Source organism: Pristiophorus japonicus, chromosome 6 (genome assembly GCF_044704955.1).
Source record: "Pristiophorus japonicus isolate sPriJap1 chromosome 6, sPriJap1.hap1, whole genome shotgun sequence".
Classification (NCBI taxonomy): domain Eukaryota; kingdom Metazoa; phylum Chordata; class Chondrichthyes; family Pristiophoridae; genus Pristiophorus; species Pristiophorus japonicus.
This window is the reverse complement of record NC_091982.1, coordinates 16,487,044-16,507,784: the sequence shown is the minus strand read 5'-3', so window position 1 is coordinate 16,507,784 and position 20,741 is coordinate 16,487,044. Positions and strand designations below refer to the sequence as shown.

General features: G+C 42.9%; 1 protein-coding gene across 1 annotated transcript in view; it reads left to right on the top strand.

Annotated features, from left to right (window-relative positions):
- The window catches only part of LOC139266083 (stAR-related lipid transfer protein 13-like), a 77,067-nt gene that overhangs the window by 24,932 nt on the left and 31,394 nt on the right, over positions 1 to 20,741 (top strand). The window lies entirely within an intron of this gene.

Genomic DNA, 20,741 nt, shown 5'->3' with positions numbered 1-20,741 from the left:
TGGTTATTCACAGTGTAACTGCACAAAGCTGCTGTTTATTCAGCAGAATGAGGGTTTGTCACTAACTGTTCACGGTTGCAGTTAATACAGCAGGTTAAGGGTTACTAGCTATGTAACTGCGTGGAGTTGCCGTTTATTCAGCAGGGTAGGGGTTCAAATGAAAATGTACAGGGTGTTATTAGAAAGGGAATATTTTCATTATAGTCCCTTTTGGAGTTTGTTGCATATTAACCTAACTCTCTCAAACTGCAATGTTTCCTTTGATAACCTCTACATTCCATTGGTAATTAATAAGTTATGTATTCCAACTGAAAGTGAGAGATATTCAAGTGAGCTTGGTGCCCAATATAACTAGTGATGTTGTATTAAACTGGAAAAAAGCAGCTAATCCTTGCTAGTCAGATCATAAAGCTCCTAATGGTACACACAGCATTGTCCAGACTGTTGTATCTTTGATTTGTACAGTGCTGTCTAGACTGTTAGATCTCCTAACTTTTTTGGTAATGTTCTAATACTTTTTGTGTACTCTGTGCATGCATGAATCGATTTGTTGAGCCAGTTCATGCACTGGGACCACTGGCATAAACTCAGTAGGTGTCATGTACTCCAGTTATAAAAACTAGCAACCATCAAGGCCAATACGTTTCCGGATTTGCAGCTGGAAACAGAACAAATTCCAGATTTCTATTTCAACCACTTATCCCTGAACATTCTAGATTTTGTGAGAGTTGCTGTGTGGTTAGGAAAGTAGATTGAAACCATTTTTGTTTTGTGGGCGTAGATCATGATTCACTCACAAAGTTTATGCATGAGTTCTGCGGATAAACTGACTTGAATGCCCTCTGTGCGATCTAGGAGGGAGTCACATGACTTGGTCTTCTCTTTATCATTTATCTTTTCCTTTACATTTTTTGTATTTCTCTATCTCTACCTTCCTTGCTTTCACTCTCCTCCCTCCTCCTCTGTCCTGTCTCGCTCCTTTTTTCTGCTGTCTGCCCCTTTCCTTTGATCACTTTTTACTTCCCTTTTCTATGTCCCCCTCTTTCTGTTTCTCTCCCTCATACAAACTCTAGATGCCCCTTTTTCCTTCTCTTTCTTTACCCCTTCCCTTCTGTCTCCCTTGCTCTTCCCCTGTTTTCTCTTTATTTCCTTTCTCTCACCGTACGTCTCCCTTTTCTGTCTCCCCTTCCCTTCACTCTCTATCTCCCCTTTGCTCTCCACTGTTCTCTTTCTTCTTCACCTTCCTTTCCTTTTTGTGGTATATAATCAACGATTTAGATTTGAATATAGGGAGTATGATTAAGAAGTTTGCAGAAGACACTAAAATTGGCTGTGTGGTTGATAATGAAGACAAAAGTCATGAGCTGCAGGAGGATATCAATCTACTGGTCGGGTGGGCAAAGCAGTTACAAATGGAATTTAATTCAGAGAAGTGTGAGGTGATGCACTTTGGGAGGTCTAATAAGGAAAGGGTATACACATTAGGCGGTAGGCCACTTAATAGTGTAGATGAACAAAGGGACCTTGGAATGCTTATCCACAGATCCCTGAAAGTAGCAGGCCAGGTGGATAAGGTGGTTAAGAAGGCATACGGAATGCTTGCCTTTATTGGCTGAGGCATAGAATATAAGAGCAGGGAGGTTATGTTTACATTGTAAAATACTTTGGTTAGGCCACAGCTGGAGTACTGCATGCAGTCCTGGTCGCCGTATTATAGGAAGGATGTGATTGCACGAGAGAGGGTGCAGAGGAGATTTACTAGGATGCCGCCTGGAATGGAGAATCTTAGTTATGAGGACAGATTGGATAGACTGGGTTTGTTCTCATTGGAACAGAGGAGGTTGAGAGGAGACCACATTGAGGTGTACAAAATATTGAGGGGCCTGGACATAGTGGATAGTAAGGGCCTATTTCCATTTATGCAGAGGGTTGTGGGGATCTGGAACTCGTTGCCTGGAAGAGTGGTGGATGCAGAAACCCTCACCACTTTTAAGAGATGGTTGGATGAGCACTTAACGTGCAGTAACCTGCAGGTGCAGATATAATGGTAAGTACGGCAGGGAATAGAATACGGCCAGCGTGATATGGACTAGTTTCGATCGCCTGGATGGGTCGGAGAGGAATTTTCTCAGATTTTTTCTCCCTAAATTGGCCTGGATTTTTATCTGGTTTTTGCCTCTCCCAGGAGATCACATGGCTCCGGTCGGGGTGGAGTGTAGAATGTTTCAGTGTAAGGGATGTCGCAGTTGTGTGAGGCGGACTGGTTGGGCTGGGTGTTCTTTGCCTTTCCGTCATTGTAACCTTTAGGGCTGCTGACCAAGGGCCGTGTGGCTCTTTGTCGGCCGGCGTGGACGCAATGGGCCAAAATGGCCACCTTCTGCGCTGTAAATTTCTATGTTTCTATGATGCTAGTCTCTTTTCTTTTCTATTTCTTCTCCTTCCTGCTTTTTTTTACTCTTTCTTCTTTTCAGCTGTGTGTGGAAACACTGTGGGATAGGAATAAAGTGGACAGCTGAAGTGGGCCAGAAAGGAGTCTGGAGGAGAGGATAGAGAGAACAAGGCCACTAAAACAGTGAGAAGTAGGAGAGTTCAGGCAGCGACCTCGACAGTAATCCATAGAATACAGTGCTGGCTGAACTTAACAAGGAGACGAGTAGACACACATCACTGTGTGGAGGGAAGAGACTTGCCTTGACTGAAACAAATTACAATTCAGCTGAAAGAACTCTGTTAGCTCCGCCCTCCCTTTAAAATTTTGCATTTTAAAGTTGCAAATTCACAAAAATGTGAACTTGCAAGAGGACACCCAGCCTACTTTCCCCTTCTCTCTCAGTGCTTCCCAATGACAGAGAATTTCCTGATCGTCTCCTTCTGCACCATTTCCTTGAAGTTTAGAGTAAACATACAGGTGGTCACAAGGCCATCGGCAGTTTCTATTGGTACTGTTTTTCAGCTTGCAAAAACAGAAGATCTAACGCAGGTCGGTCTGATTTACACGAGAATGATCCAGAATGGTGAATTGTATTGCATATCTAAAACTCTGATAATTTGTGTCTGTCACTGTGTGACTGACTGAACCATGATTGCTGGTTGTGAGTAAAAACTGCCCAAACTGTCTTTCCTCCATTTCTATACAGATTTTACACAGTCACTCTTGGTCCTTCTCTTCTCTTTTCTGTTCAGGAGTTTTTTTATGATGTGCTAAAATTTGTGACATGTCCCGTTCCACACAAGATTGGCAACTGTCAATTGAGTAAAAGTCCATCTTCACTGTGAGCAATGATCTGGCGGAGAGGATTACCCGTCCATTGTAGATCCCGCTTGATTCTCATTCCACTGATTGGATGGGCTCCACATTGGATGGGCGCGCTGCTCCACTAGATCATTGCCCGTGCAGTGAAGATGAAGATGTACTCCAATCCAATATTATAATGCTGTAACACTTCATCCAGTTTGTACCATACAGCCTGTCCCTGAATACAGTATGGAATGAAGTGACATTGTGGAGTAGAAACATAGAAAATAGGTGCAGGAGTAGGCCATTCGGCCCTTCGAGCCTGCACCACCATTCAATAAGATCATGGCTGATCATCACCTCAGTACCCCTTTCCTGCTTTCCCTCCATACCCCTTGATCCCTTTAGCCGTAAGGGCCATATCTAATTCCCTCTTGAATATATCCAATGAACTGGCATCAACAACACTCTGTGGTAGAGAATTCCACAGGTTAACAACTCTCTGAGTGAAGAAGTTTCTCCTCATCTCGGTCCTAAATGGCTTACCCCTTATCCTTAGACTGTGTCCCCTGGTTCTGGACTTCCCCAACATCGGAAACATTCTTCCCGCATCTAACCCGTCCAGTCCCGTCAGAATTTTATATGTTTCTATGAGATCCCCTCTCATCCTTCTAAACTCCAGTGAATACACGCTCAGTTGATCCAGTCTCTCCTCATATGTCAGTCTGTGAGTCGGTATCACCTTTGATACTGTCCAACCAACCTAATCAAGTCTTAAAGTGCTTGGCATACAATTAATGCTTTGAAATGCAGTGATATATTATATATGCAACACAGCAGCCATTTAGCACACAGCAAAACTCCACAAATAGCAATGAGATGAATTTTGGGCTCAACTACTATGGGACAGATAATTAAAATTGCTGGTGAATTACTGCCCTAATTGATGGGGCGGGAATAGAGGGAAATTGGCCTCCTCTTGTGAAAAATCCTTGGGCTGTTTTTGGGGTGGCAGAGGGCGGAAGCGAGTCGGGAGTGGGGCGGAAGTCGGGCGGTGTCATCAGCGCCGTGCTGAGCACGTCGGCAGAGCGCTGATGACGTCAACACGACGGGATGTGCCACGTCATGCTGATGCTCAGGTACGTCCATCCCTTCACTTCAAGGGGAGGGATGCTGCAAGACCTACTCGGCACCCACTGGGTCACCAGGGAGGGCTTTGGCTGGGCCAGCGGCCAGCATCCAAAAGGGAGTGCTGGGGCGGCCCAGCTGGACACGTGGCCGCCATTGCTGGGACAATCGCAGAGTCGGCTGACAATTAAAATAAGATGGAGGCCGAGGAGGTGTGCCCTCCCCTTTAAGAGCGGACGTGCTGCTAAGCCACTGGCAGGTTCCCGCCGCGCAAAGCTGTCGGGGGCACCGACAAGCGGTGGAATCATTTTTGGAGGCTAATGTCGCTTCCGGGCGGGGACCAGACAGTGCGCAGTCTTCTGACGTCACTACCATCGGTCACACAGGAGCAGGCGGTCAGGTTCTGTGCCTCAAAAAACCAAGAGGGCAATGCCTCTTTGAGGCGGTAACTGCTCTTTTTAAAAAAAAAACTGGGGCAATTTCGGCACCCAGATCTTTTGTCAATATTTCCAACATTTTTTGTTTTTATGTCAGATTTCCAGCATCCACAGTATATTGCTTTTGTATCAGTAGCTCCAGGGAGCTAGAACAGGTGGATGTGACATTGAATGATGAGATAAGTACATTTAAAATAAAAAGAGGGGATATATTAAATAAACTAATCAAACTCAAAGAGGATCAGACCCCTGGTCCAGCTGGATTGCATCCAGGCATTTTAAAAAAAGCTAGGGAACAGATAGCAGAGGCCTTACTACATACATTTAATAATTCATTAGAAAAAGGTGCAGTGCCAGAGGACTGGCAGATAGCTAACGTAATACCTATATTTAAGAAGGAGGATTGAACATGTCCAGGGAATTATAGACCAGTCAGCTTAAAAATAATGGAATCCCTGCTAAAAGAGAAAATAAAAGAATATCTAGAAACCAAAAATATAATAATAAATAGTCAGCGTGGATTTCAAATGGGAAAGTCTTGCTTGACCAACCTCATTGAAATTTTTGAAGAAGTAACAGAGAGAATAGACAGTGGTAATGCAGTCGATGTAATTTATTTAGATTTTCAAAAGGCCTTTGATAAGGTACCCTATAATAGACTGATGAACAAGGTCAGAGAATGCAGAGTCAGGGGACAAATAGCAGAATAGATAGCTAGCTGGCTTAAAGACAAGCTGGCTTTGGGGTTGTGGTGTTCTACAAGGATCAGTGCTGGGACCACTGTTGTTCACAATTTATATTGACGATTTAGACTTTGGAATCAAAAACACAATTTCAAAATTTGTGAATGACATGAAATTGGGGGCGATAGTAAATACTGAGGAGGACTGCAACAAATTACTGGAGGACATTAATAAACTTGCAGAATGGGCATATAATTGGCAAATGAAGTTCAACACAGATAAATGTGAGGTATTACATTTTGGTAGGAAGAATAGGGAGGTCACTTATTACTTGGAGGGTGCAAGTCTAGGTGGGGTAGAGGAACAAAGGGATCTCGGAGTACAAATACACAAATCGCTAAAAGTTGCGACACAGGTTAGTAAGGCCATAAAAAAAGCAAACCAAGCATTAGGATTTATTTCTAGAGGTATAGAATTGAAAAGTAGGGAAGTTATGCTAAACTTGTATCGAACCTTGGTTAGATCACACTTAGAGTACGGTGTACAGTTCTGGTCGCCATATTATAAAAAGGATGTAAAGACACTGGAGAGGGTGCAGAGAAGATTTACAAGGATGATACCAGAAATACGAGGGTGTACATATCAGGAAAGGACGAACAGGCTGAGTCTCTGTTCTTTTGAAAAAAGAAGGCTGAGGGGTGACCTAATAGAGGTCTTTAAAATTATAAAAGGTTTTGATAGAGTGAATACAGAGAGAATGTTTCCACTTGTAGGGAAGAGCATAACTAGAGGCCATCAATATAAGATAGTCACCAAGAAATTCAATAGGGAATTCAGAAGAAAATCTTTACCCAAAGAGTGGTGAGAATGTGGAACTCGCTACCACAGGGAGTGATTGAAGCGAATAGTAACGATGCATTTAATGGGAGGCTAGACAAGCATATGAGGGAGAAGGGAATAGAGGGTAATACTGATAGATTTAGATGAGGAGAGACGGGAGGGGGCTCGAGTGGAGCATAAGCAGCATGGACTGGTTGGGCTGAATGGCCTGTTTCTGTGCCATATATCCAATGTAATCCCAATGTAATCCTATGTATCAATATAAACTATTTGCTCAAGTCTTGGAGTGGGACTTGAACTCATAACCTCAAGACTCAAATGGTAGAATGTGACTAACTGAGCCAAGCTGACACACATAACTAAAGAGTTAAATTCTTAATGCGCATTCATTCTTTTAAAAAAAAAGTTCTTCCCTTTTCTCTCTGCTTCCCAGGGCTGTTTCCTATTTACAAATCTTTGTCTGCAGTGCACACTTCCAAGGATCATTGATTCACAGGACAGCTAGTTTGAACGTAATTGCCAAAAAATATTCTGACCAGCTTCCTCCCCTGCCCCCTACCCACCCTCATCCTGACCTGCTGAGTGAACAAGGAAGGAAGTTGCCTGGGAAGGCTTGTCCGTTCTGGTAGAACATCAAGAATTTTTTCCTACTTTTTTTTTTTAAAAGGACACATTGCCTCCTTTTGTAAAGAGTTTTCCATATGTTTCAGTTCTTTGAACAGCCTGCTCCAAAAAATTCCATTTGGAAGCATCTATCTTTTCACACACTGGTGTCTAAATACCTATACAAATGTCACATGGACACGACTGTTTTGGTAGCTCTCATAAATGTTAAGGATTCCATGGCATTCTTCAAAGATGTGCAGGGTCTTGACCAATATTCTTCTCTTAATCAGCATCATCGAAAACAGATTAACTTGTCATCATCTCCACCGATGTTTGTGAGACCTTACGAAATGCAAAATTGATGCTGTGTGCTATGTAACAACAGTCACTGCACTCGAGTAATTTCTATATGTGAAGTATTGATGAACATGATAAGGTGCTATATGAATTAAAGTTTCTCTTTCAAAAGATTTTCTGCGCACGTTTCGTTGCGAGTGTTGCTTGTTTAAATGATGGGTTCTGGTTGTAGATTTTAGGATTATGAAAGGGATTGGCGAAGGGGACTGATCTGGAGAAGTTGCTCATTGTAGCAAAGGATTCAACTAGAGGGGTAACCAAGCTACAAATGGGGAAACAGGAAATGTTAGAAATATGTGACATCTGAAAAGAGAGAAGAGAAGTTAGGGTTTCAGGTTTAAACTATCACCAGGGCACCCGAAATATTAGCCTGTTTTCAGATGCTGATGTATTTTCAGCCTTTTCTCATTTCCAGTATTTGAATGTTGTTTTTTAATTAAAAAAATATTAAGAGTAATAACAGATATGTAGTAGAATTTCCGGGGGGGTTCTCCCAATCTCCGGCCGTAACTTTGGTGGAAGATTGGAGAAAACCCTGGAGAAATGGGAGATTCCCCGTGAAATTTACAGGTGATCAAGTGGAACTTTGTCACTCAAAAGTTAATTAGAGTTGTGTAATTACGTAGTAAGGGAGGTTATTGAAGTGGACGATATAAATCTGCTCCCCTGATGTCCTAGTAGGTAAAGCACCATCCAGTATAGTGCTGAGCCCTGCAGACTAGGAAGGTCCGAGCTTAGATCACGGGTCCAAGTCAGCATGGATTTGTGAATAATGTGCAAAGTTAAAGCACATGGGATTGGGGGTAGTGTGCTGACATGGATTGAGAACTGGTTGTCAGACAAGAAGCAAAGAGTAGGAGTAAATGGGGACTTTTCAGAATGGCAGGCAGTGACTAGTGGGGTACCGCAAGGTTCTGTGCTGGGGCCCCAGCTGTTTATACTGTACATTAATTTTAGACGAGGGGATTAAATGTAGTATCTCCAAATTTGCGGATGACACTAAGTTGGGTGGCAGTGTGAGCTGCGAGGAGGATGCTATGAGGCTGCAGAGCGACTTGGATAGGTTAGGTGAGTGGGCAAATGCATGGCAGATGAAGTATAATGTGGATAAATGTGAGGTTATCCACTTTGGTGGTAAAAACAGAGAGACAGACTATTATCTGAATGGTGACAGATTAGGAAAAGGGGAGGTGCAAAGAGACCTGGGTGTCATGGTACATCAGTCATTGGAGGTTGGCATGCAGGTACAGCAGGCGGTTAAGAAAGCAAATGGCATGTTGGCCTTCATAGCGAGGGGGTTTGAGTACAGGGGCAGGGAGGTGTTGCTACAGTTGTACAGGGCCTTGGTGAGGCCACACCTGGAGTATTGTGTACAGTTTTGGTCTCCTAACCTGAGGAAGGACATTCTTGCTATTGAGGGTGTGCAGAGAAGGTTCACCAGACTGATTCCCGGGATGGCGGGACTGACCTATCAAGAAAGACTGGATCAACTGGGCTTGTATTCACTGGAGTTCAGAAGAATGAGAGAGGACCTCATAGAAACGTTTAAAATTCTGACGGGGTTAGACAGGTTAGATGCAGGAAGAATGTTCCCAATGTTGGGGATGTCCAGAACCAGGGGACACAGTCTAAGGATAAGGGGTAAGCCATTTAGGACCGAGATGAGGAGGAATTTCTTCACCCAGAGAGTGGTGAACCTGTGGAATTCTCTACCACAGAAAGTTGTTGAGGCCAATTCATTAAATATATTCAAAAAGGAGTTAGATGTAGTCCTTACTACTAGGAGGATCAAGGGGTATGGCGAGAAAGCAGGAATGGGGTACTGAAGTTGCATGTTCAGCCATGAACTCATTGAATGGCGGTGCAGGCTAGAAGGGCCGAATGGCCTACTCCTGCACCTATTTTCTATGTTTCAATGTCTGTGCTGAGTAAGTTGATCTGAGTTGGGATATGATGCGGAGACTCTAATTGATCTCAGTATCCCTTGGATAGAGGGAAAATTATATAGACTTCTCATTCCTGATTGATATCTAGTGACTTCTGCTGGTGCAAAGGATATTGTAGATCTGAAGGGTTGAATTTTCCTCTGCTATTCCGCCCAAAATAGAGTTATTCCAGCGACAGAAAAGGTGTGAAAATCAAATATTAATCAGGCCTAGCCCCGTGTTTCCAGCCCGAGATGCATTTTCCTTCCCCATCCCGCTATTGAAAGACAGCCACTTTTCCACCCATTCCATGTAAAGCCTGGCAGTGGCCAGGGCTCAGCTTCTTGGGTGGTTGTGCTGCTGTCTGCCCCTCCTAGCACTGTTCCCCAGAGCCGCTTAAAGTTGGCCCAAATTCTTTCAATAGTGGGAGAGGTACTAGTACAGAATTCAACGTTCTCCATTTTGGCCTCGATGCCATACCTTTTTAGGCCTTAGCCTCACTTGAAGTCTTAAAACGTTTTTTTGAATCCTCTTTGGGGATTTTTGCCCACTTTAAATGGATGGCCAGTGGCCACTTGTTTGGGTGTTGCATTGGTGGTCATGCCATAACACCACCAGGCAGAGGCAGAGCTCCTCTTGATGGACAATTTCCTATCAGGAGCCTTCCCAACAGAAGTAAACAGCCCCAATCTAGAAAATGGACCAGGAGGTCATGGCAGTGTCAGGGTGCAAGTCCCACACTGCCTTGATGCCATCACGAAAAGGAGAATCTGGCCTATGGTGAAGGCAGGATCAGAATCGGCTCTAATGCCCTCAACAATAATTAGATTGGCTACACTCACCGACTAAGCTTACACATAAAGATTAGCCGCTTTGGTGAGGTTCTGGAGGGCAAATGCTACTAATGGAATTATGGCTCAACTAGAGTCAACACGTGATTGTGGGGGGTGAGGGGGGCGGGGAATGGGGTTGTTAAGTGACAATTAAATGTGTTTCTGTTAGAGAGAAGGGATTGAGATGTGGGTGGGTGGAGTTGATCTTCCAGAATGAAGGACCTGTTTGTCGGGCCTATTAGCTTTTTCCTGTTCCTAAAAATTCCTCTGTTCTTATGTAATGGCCTGTGTGTGTGTGCAGTGCCGAGCGGTTGCTGCCTATCTAAATTTAAACTCTAGGTCACTGCTTGCTTTGGGCTGGGTTTCAGTTCTGGCGCCAGCACGGCCCACGTAATTAGAAGTAAGCTGTTTGAAAAAAAACTCAATGACTACGTTCTTGTAAAACCTTTTTTTCCTTCCACTCCCCATGAGTGAGGTCACTCCCTAGGTTTTGGGGAAAAAAAACATAAAACAGATCGGTTGATTAAATGGAGCAGCTGGTGGGTCTCACTTCTCAAGGAATGAATACTGAGTTTCATTAAGGCATCTGGATGGAATTCCGGGTGGAGCTTCTTTGGGATGCAGCCCGTGGAGTGCACATAATTCCAAGGATTACTCAAAGGGCTCGGAGACGCTGCTTAAAAGTTATTTTACAGAACGATGTAGAAATTGCTGAAAAGAATTGCTAGTTCAGTCAGTTCTTATTCATAAGTGTGTTATATATTTGGCATTTGCAACAGTGGTGTAAAATGGTACTTATCATTATTGTTTGATGAATGTGTGTGCCCAGCTTGGTGAGGGAATTGGTAATGGCCCAGAATTGCTGCCAAAAATAAGAGCTAGTTTAATGTGCTCGCCGTTATTAATGTGTAAATCGTCCAGCAAATTGTGGCCAGAGATACCCTGTGAATTGCGAATTGCCACAGATTTGCACCGTTAGCCTCGCGAAACAGGAATCTCTCCCTCAACCTTCCCATCAGTTTAATGAAGTTACTGAATTTGCACATTAATTGGCAATTAAACTCATCGTCGAAAGTTGGTGCTGATACTAAACAGCACAAGTACCTTTTTAATGAGGAGATTTATGTTCCTGAAATGCCAATCAACCTCTCTGGCCCAGAAAGGGAACAATTTAAACTGTAGAGTCTAAATTGTTGTTAGAGATTTTTAAAATTTAAAACGTTACATTTTTTCTTTTGTCTCTCTTTTCTCTCTCTTAATCCAATCCTTCTTTCCCTCTCTTTATTTATTTTTCTGTACTTGATTTGTTTCTAATTCACCCTATTTCCTTCTCTGACGTTCCTCTGTTTCTTTATCAATCCTTAACTCTCAGTGGTTAAGGGGATACTCTGTTGGTCCTGTCGTTCACCAAGGTCCCAGACACCGTTATCAGCTCGCATTTCCAACAACTTACAGAGCAAAAAAATGTTCGTGCTGAAAGGTGAGGGAAAATTTCTAACTAACAGGCATGCAGCGAAAGGCCCCTCTCCAGCAAAATCTGGGCCAATGTTTCCTCTTGTGCCTCAATATTAGCACTGAACAGTTTCATCAGGTTGCACTCACAGTAAAGTTCTACCTACACTGACCAGTAAGCACCCCCAAATCAGGGTCAGTGCAGGTTAGATGCAGAGTCAAGTTCTCTCTATTTCTCCCAAAGAAGCATTTTGACATAGCCTCAAAAGTGGCATTTCCATTTCTACAGCATTCTTGTGGCTGCTCATGTGCGATTGGCAATTTAATGCTAATTGGTGACCAATTATAGCCAGTTTTGTGCTGTGGACATAGAATCATAGAATAGTACAGCAGAGAGGGAAGTCATTCGGCCCATCGAGTCTGTACCGGCTCTTTTGAAGAGCAATCCAGTTATTCCCACTCCCCTGCTTTATCCCCATATCCCTGCAATTTCTTCACCTTCAAGTATTTATCGAATTCCCGCTAGAAGACTACTATTCAATCTGTATCCACCACTCTTTTAGGCAGTGCACTCCAGATCCTAACTGCTCATTACGTAAAAAAGTTTCCCCCCTTGTCGTCTCTGGTTCATTTGCCAATCACCTTAAATCTGTGCCCTCCCGCTTTCGACCCTTCATGTACTCAGTGGAAATTGGGTTAAGATTGTCCTAAATTCTTTTGATACAGAACCCTTACAACTAGCAGAGAAGACTTTGATCAGTGTGAAATAGTTTGCTAGCCACTGAGTCACTCAATCTCTCTGTCTGAATTATGTATTATATTAACGACAAATATTAACAGACATATTACATTAATATTTGTATGTAATCCTCGCAGGCATTGATTGAAGCTGTACACATTTTTAAACTCTGATTTTCACTCACATAAACCAGGTCTATGTCTAATTTTCAGCCTAGTCTCCTTCTTCTGGAGACTGCTGAAGAGCTAATTGCTGCTGGATAATTTTCACAAATGCACACTTTCCATCAGGGGTTACTGGATAGCAATTGGGAATGGAGAACTCTGACAGATTTTTTCCCCCTAACCCAGGGAAGTATGGACAATTGTACTCCCTCAACTGCTGCCATGTTTGAGACCAGCTAATTCCGCACCATCTGTAGATCAAACCTAGGACTTTATCTACATCCTACAGCAGCAGATACTTGGGAATGATTGAAAATCTCCAAAGTAATCAAGGCCTACAGAGGCCTCACAATCTGCTACAGCTTTCCTCGTGTGGCTTGCTGCATTCCTGCGCACCCTGAAGTCTGCAAGTCACTTTTGCTGCCTTAGTGTTTTTGTCATTGTTTTTACAGGTCACTTCTCTGCTGAGAAAGCTGTTGGAGTACATAGTGATTGAATACTTTGCTCCATATCCTTGCACTGCGATGATGAAGTGGATTGATGCCAAACCCTGCAGCTAAACTACTTTTTTGGGGGAGAGGGCGTTATGTTGTGGAATTCAGGATTAGTTGAAATCTTCAATACAAACCCTTTTCAGTTAGCTTAATCTCCTATTATTTCCAGTTTCAGTCTTTAGTCGGCAGTATGGAGAGAATGCAGAAGTTTTCACTAAGATGATGTCAGGCTTCAGCCATGAGAAACTGGGGCTCTTTTCATTATAATAAAGACAGATAAAGTGTTATGTTCAGAGTAACTCCACAAGACTGTGAGCTGTAAGCTCAAACTGATGTGACCTTAGTCTCTTTAATCAAATTCCAGAGTGCCGAAGCAGCGTGGCAGACAATCTTTTATACTTGTTTACACGAGGTGTGCAGGTGACCCTTGGGTCTCCAACAGGTGCGCCCCCTGGTGGCAAGTCTAACACTATTATAAAGTTTACATACATAACATAAAGCTTGTTCAAAATTGAGGGATTTTGCTAAATTGGGAACAACCATAATCCCCTGGTTGCTGAATCGGTAACTAACGGGCATAAACTTAAGATTGTCATCAAAAAAACAAAGGGAGAAGCTCGAAGAATGCTTTTGACACGAGAGTTGTGGGGTCATCGAATGCTTTGCCAGAAAAAGTGTTGGAAACCGAATCCATAATTGCTTTTAAAGGGAAATGAATAAACATTTGAAAAATAAAATTTGTGTGGAAAGGGCAGGGGAATAGAATGAAGTGAAAGAGGTCTCTGAGTGACAGCACAGGTATGATGGGATAGGCAGCCTCCTTCTGCACTGTAAAATTCTATGATTTAATGTTTAAATAAAGCGGGCAACATCAAGAAAGGATGTTAAAGTTAATTTTAATTATTTTCGTAAAGGACTGATAAAAAGAATAACCCTCTAAACTCAATTTTGATCATTTAAATCTTCAAATTCCCAACCCAAATGAAAGAGAACTCAACTGAAGCAGACTTTGAGGTGTGGGGGCTGGGAGGCTGCAAAGTCTTTAAGTGTTTCCTTACCCTCCCCTCCTGTTGGTACTGCCCGGGAGCACTTGGTGAGACATTTGTTGTGTATTTCTGCCAGATGAGCTACTGGTGCGAAGTGAGCTTGCCTGTGTGTGTGTGCGTGTGCTTGTGAGATGTAAGCTGCTGTCAGTCACTCCCACTGCTATTACTGATTCCGCTGACATTCCCTGAGGTCGCCTTTCTCTCCATGTCATGGAATTTCTCAGTGTGCTTGTCTAACGGGATTAAAAGATCGCAGCCAAGATGTGGTTGTGACCTGCTTGTTCGCGGGGCTGTTCCTCTATGAACTTGGAGGGTGGGATGATTGTGACGGGCCGTGGTAAGTCAGATCTGAATTCACTGCAGAGCTATTCTTTAAAAGATTTACCAGGATTATGATTCGGCAAAGGGTATAAAAGCCAAATCTTCTCTATTCAGTGTCTGAAACTTCACTCGTTTTATGATTTAATATCATTGTCAATATAGAAAACTATGTGCGGTGGGGCGGGTCGGGGACATGTGACAGTAATTCAGATGGATGTCAAACATGTGTAATTAGCTGATGAGTTTTTGCAGCCAACTTAATGCAGTAAATTATTGTGTCACCTTTCACCTTTCTGTGGGATTTGATTTATATTGGGTTTGGTGGTGACAGGTGGAGCTTGAATTTTGTGGCTTGTGCCAGGGTACAGGTCAGCAGGTGTGAGCTTCCCTACGATTCTTACTCACAGACAAATCTGATCCTGGACTCGTCTGATGTATGCACTTTCCAGCAGGGGTCGTTGGATGGTGACCAGCAGTGGAAATCCTGGCTGGATGACTCCGTGACTAGACCCGATGCCAATTACAGCTCCCAACTGCATCCTTGACCGAGATCAGCACAGCCATGGATCGTATTTATGATCATTTGGACTGTGTGCTTTATACTTAATGGGGCATCTACCCCCACAGCCACTGAACGAGAAGTACATTTCTTAGTGAATTATGATGCGTCCATTGTTTTAAAAGCTTTAAAAGATATTTGGCAGGCAAAGGGTTAAAGTAAAAACACACGTTAATATGGATAGGGCTGGTTAGTCTTTGAACAGGTCTCTATGCCACATCTTCTGAAGACCAGATAGTAGTGGTTATAAATAGGAACTCTATTCTCAGTCTCGCAGGAAGTCAGACTGTGGTTTACAAAATTACTGTAGACAAGCCATCGTCTTCAGACTCTGAAATTAAAATAGAAAATGTTGGAAATCCAGAACAGATGTGTCTCTTCTTGAAAGAGAAGCAACAGGTTAACATTTGGGTAGAGACTCTCCATCAGAACTGTAGCAAAAGCAAAATACTGCAGATGCTGGAAATCTGAAATAAAAACCAGAAAATGCTGGAAATACTCAGCAGGTCAGGCAGCGTCTGTGGAGAGAGAAACAGAGTTAATGTTTCGGGTCTATGTTCTCTCAGAAACATCTCTATCTTATGCCCATTGGTCCCCTTTATAAGGGTACAAGTAAATGAAATTTTCAGGGGCCCAGGCTGAGTCTCGGGCCTAGGCCCCGAGATGTTCCCTGCATGTGCCATTGAAGAGGCTGGCATGCCTCCTTCTTCTCGGCATACTGGTCTTTGAAGATATGCTGGACCTGTGTAAGGACAACATCAGCAGGACTTCCAACATAGGGAGAGTATGTGGCCTTTCTGCCACAGTTATGCTGAAGTTATGGCGGCAGTGTGCTTGAAGGTTATATGAATTTCAGCCCATGTGATTTTTTTGTTGCAAGCAATGCCTTGGGTATCTGACTCACAATTAAAATTGTGACATTAATTTCTTTCAAGTTGACATTCCTGATAATACACAACTAATAACAAATAGCTACAGAGGAAAACGATCACTGTGCTGGGGTTGGGTTTAATGCCCACACTTTCGGCTGGGCACTGACTGCATAATGCAGTCACAATATAAAGAGGGGAAGAAATTAATCAAGAAAAGAGGGAGGGACAGAAATTAGAACTGTATTACAGTTATTGTTGAAGCTATGCGAGCAGGTGCAAGGATGTTAAATATTAATTTCAACAGCATTGAGAATGAAACCAGCTGTCTGAACAGGATGTGTTATCTTTGATGTAAAGGGCCAGTAACTCAGTAAGTGGGTATGAATGAGTTGTGCTGTTCTTTCAAGCAGCTAGCATAGTAGAGGAAGTTCTGCTCCTTGGTGATTGTAATGTATTTGCTTCAAGGATTCTTTATTTAAGAATTCATAGCAACACATTGCTATTAAAAACAAAGTGGTTTATTAACAAAGATTTAACAACCACACAGCACATTACCAGTTCATTCACTAGGCTCACAACTGCATACCTCAACTGACTGGGGTTTTCTTGAGACTTGTGAACATCATGTGACTGGCTAAGCCACTCACAATGCAACAGCTCTACAACTCTTTGGGGGGTGGGGGTGGGGGGGGGTAACAAAATAAACATTAGATCAAGTGCCCCCCCCTGATCTGGGGGACACTCCAGACACTTAACTGCCCTCTTTTTTTATATATATATTTTTTGGGCCTTAAAACTTTATATTTTACAAGTGCCCCCTATAAAAGGGGAGGGGGGGCACTAAAAACCCAGCAATTAAAACAAATTAAACTTTAAAATATATAAAATCAAATTAAAATTTGGTTGCTGGGGGTGATAATGCACCCCAGTCCCTCCGGCGCCCACCTCTCGGCAACAGCTCTACAACTCTTTTAGAGTAAACAAAATAAACATTAGATCAAGTATCCCCCGATCTGGGGGATACTCCAAACATTTCCCAAGGCCCTTTTTTTGTTTTTTTTTGTATTTTTGTAGGGTTTGTTTGTGTTTTTTTTGGGGCTCTAAAACCATAATTTACAAGTGCCCCGTATAAAAGGGGAGGGGGACACTAAAACCGGCCTTTAAAACAAATTAAACTTTAAAACATATAAAATCAAATTAAAATTTGGTTGCCGGGGGTGATAATGCACTCCAGCCCCTCCAGCGCCCATCTCTCGGCAACAGCTCTACAAACCTGTGACCATACTCACAGGTGCATACATTACATTGCTTCCCTTTTTTTTTTAGAAGCAATGCATTTGTAGAATATTTCAAAAGATCACTTGCCATGATTACAATTTTACAAATTCGACTGCTGAGCCTGAGCATCTTGTAAGTTTTTCGCCTCCTCCTACTCTGACCTCCATTTATTTGCAATTGGCTGGCTATGCCCGTTTGCTATATTCTTATTTGACCCAAGAGACTGTCTTGGGGAATTTCTGTTTTCAGGGCATGTAGCCCAAGATTCCTGACCTCTATCTTCCTGTGTCCTCCGTGAAACCCTTGCATCAGTCCTAGTGTTCGCTTTCTTCCTAAGATCTTGATATTCCCAGTTATCAATATCCTGTCTGGTTGGTTTGCGTTTTCTCATTGATCTTCTCAACTGAACCCCAATTCCACCTCCCCACTCGGAAGATACAGAGTCTCTTAGAGATTGTCTCATCCTCGTTGCCATTTTGTTATGGGTTCTTTGCTTAAGAATTCATAGCAACACATTGCTATTAAGAACAAGTTGTTTTATTAACAAAGGTTTAACAATTACACTACATATTACCAGTTCATACACTAGGCTCACAACGAAATACCTCATCGTGGAGGACCTAGACCCAACTGACTGGGGTTTTATTGAGACTTATGCGCATCACGTGACTGGCTTAGCCACTCACAATGCAACAGCTCTACAAACTTGTAAGCTACTCACAGGTGCATACATTAGAGTGATATGTCCTGCTTATTCTACAGGGGTAGAACGATCCCTGAAAATTCTCGACAGTCTGTATAAATTGAAAAAGTCTGCACAATATATTGAAGCTTCACACTTTGCTTCTCTTGTCTATGGAATTCTCTCCCGAGACCAATGATCCCAAACTTAATGCTTGGCACACAGAATTTTAATGGGGAAGTTAAATAATATCTGGTTGCAATTGTGATTACAGGGGTAGATGTAAACAAAGTTAATGAAGTTGTCTACAGGCTTCAGTGGTTCCTGTGCTGCTGGAATTGAGAAAGAATGTTGCTTGGAGGCGACAATTCAATAATGGGAATGTGAGGATGGAAGAGCATTCTGCAGTTTTACTTGTCGATATTTTGGGGATCATGGAGTATTTATGCAGAATTTTCACACACAAGATTAAATGGGTGGGGTAAAATCCATGATGGGTTGCACAAAATCTGTGGATAGAGTGGGACTGGCGTGTTCGATAGCCTTTTATGTCCGTGCTTTCTCATCTTCGAATTGTTTTTTGAACTAGGGCTGCTGGGGTGTGCCTTAAGTTGTGGGTAATCTGTAACTTTGTGGTTGGTCCAAACTACAACTTCCCCAAGTTCTGTGTTCACAGTAGCTACCAGAGACAGGCACCTGGCTTTGTTACAGTGCTCTCTGGCTGCAGCGATGCGACTAATGTGCAAAAAAGGAGTTCATAATCTCAGTTTTGTTCTTAGCCTAAATCTCCATGTTGCAGCTCTTGGCACACCTACAGCTCTCTCGCATTTAGCTGGTGTGGGAGGCTGTGTGAGGTTGTGGTCTCCCTCCCTCTTGCCTCAGCATGTGGTGAGAAAGCAAGCCAACACTTTGAAGATAGTGAAAGGGCTCCATTAAAAGTATAGGCCGTTTAGATTTAATAGAGGCCTTTCACGATCCAAATGGATGCTCGGATGAATGCTGGGACATCCCTTTGTCCATAAGCATTGTCTTGATTTTTCTTAACAGAAGAACCATCAATCCCACAGCTGGGTGGGTGTGGAGAGAAAAATAAAATGCGTGGAAAGAGAAAAAAAATTGAAAGACAAGGATAAGAAAGAGGAGAGAATATACTAATATCAATCTGATGCAACTGGTTGCTTTAATGGTGATTTTGGTGTGAAGTGACATCCTTGGGTATATGTCTTATGACTCCAAATGCTGTACCTAATATTTCTCTATTGGTAGGAACTCAGTGTTGTATCTGTCTATTATCCAATACATGTATGTGGAGCGCTGTTGTTGTTTGTAACACTACAGTAATTTCATTCATTTTAAAGAATTTTGGGAATGTAGTTCCAGTAGGAATTCAGTTATTGTCCTCACACTGGCTGCCTCAGATTGATTGTGTGTTGTGAAAGAGGTTAGAGAAGAGTAATCTGAAGGATTCCAGAATAGGAAGCTGATAACAGTGAAGATTTGCAAGCCTATTGCAGTACTACAGCCAAAACGTGCTCCCTGCTGTTGTGAAATGTTGGGATTTTCAGTCTAGAAGTATATTCAACAGCATTGTAGTGTCCTCAGCTGCCTCCAACCATCCTTTGATAAAGGTTTGCATCCTTTTATAATCTTACATAAACATGTGTGGCGTCCGTTCCCACGACATCTGTTTCTTGAATGTGCAACTTGAAGTGGGGGAGGCAGGAAAATAGCTCCTACTCCTGCTTTTGTAACATTAAAAAAAGTCTTAAAATATAGATGGCCATTGTTTGCTAATAATGAGCTAATTCGAGCCTGGCTGTGTTCATTGTTTTGATGCTGTTTACTCCCCACCTTTCTCTCCTAAAGATGCTCACTCTTGCTGCGGTACTATTCCCTGGGCACCAGCATCCTCTGATACCTCATCCAGCCAGCCATTCTTCACGTGCGAGCTTGGACATGAAGATTTACCAATCCGTGTTCTATTTACCGATCTGTGTTCTATTTACCGATCTGTGTTCTATTTTCCAATCCGTGTTCTATTTTCCAGTCTGTGTTTACTTTTCCAGGGACAAATTAGGGATTGAATTTGGGACTCTCCTGGTTTGTATTGCTCAGTACCGTTTCTGGAAGCATAATTACTGATTGAGCTGCACACCTTGCTGGTAATGTGGTTTCCTGGGATTGGGTAATGATGGACTGGCTTACAGACTGTTACGAAGTTCCATCCCTCCATTGTATTCAGTAGGGCCTTTCCATTGTTAATGTTCCAGAGCAGTGACAGGGGACATCATCACTATCAACCAATCCACAGTGCATGCCTGCATCCAAAAAGTCACCGATGTCTTATTTGCAAAAGCTGCTGCACAGTTCATCAGTTTTAGAATCGGTTCCATCAGGACAGTTCTACATTGCTTCATATCTCCAAAGTCCAGGGTGTTGTAGATGGCACCCAGGTGGCCTTCTGTGGACGTCACCTGCAATTCAATCTATGAGCATGCTGATCATTTGCAACCAATCGGCATTGCACCCCTTGTTTATGCTCATGAGGTTGCCATGGTGCTTCTCTTTTAACGCTGTCCACTGTACTAGCAGTGTTTCACTCAGATAAACAAGTCTCTATATAGACAAAGGGTGCCTCATGAAACCTGCGTCATGTCTACCACACCTGCCCATGATCTACTAGAATCGTCATCAAGCACCCAGTTGAAATGCTAAAGGGTTGCATCAGGTGCCTGGAACATTCTGGAGAGGCTCGCTAATACAGTCCAGTTAGAGTCTCGTTGATAATGGCTGTGCGCTGCATGCTGCACAGTTTCGCTCTCCAAAAGGCCTGATCATGGAAATCCTTATGGAGGAAGACTTGTTAGTTCTGCTGGACCATGCACACACCAGCAGCAGCAAGGTGAGGAGGTGGAGGGCCATCAGTTACAGATTGCAAGAGCCACACACAGCTGATAATTAGGGAGACCTTCGCTGGTGAATAAAACGTTCACACTCCAGACAGAAGAATTTTGTGGATGGGTCCTGAAATGGCCGCAGGAACCTTGTTTCTATATTGAAATGAGGCCCATACTTGTTTCAGGTGACCAT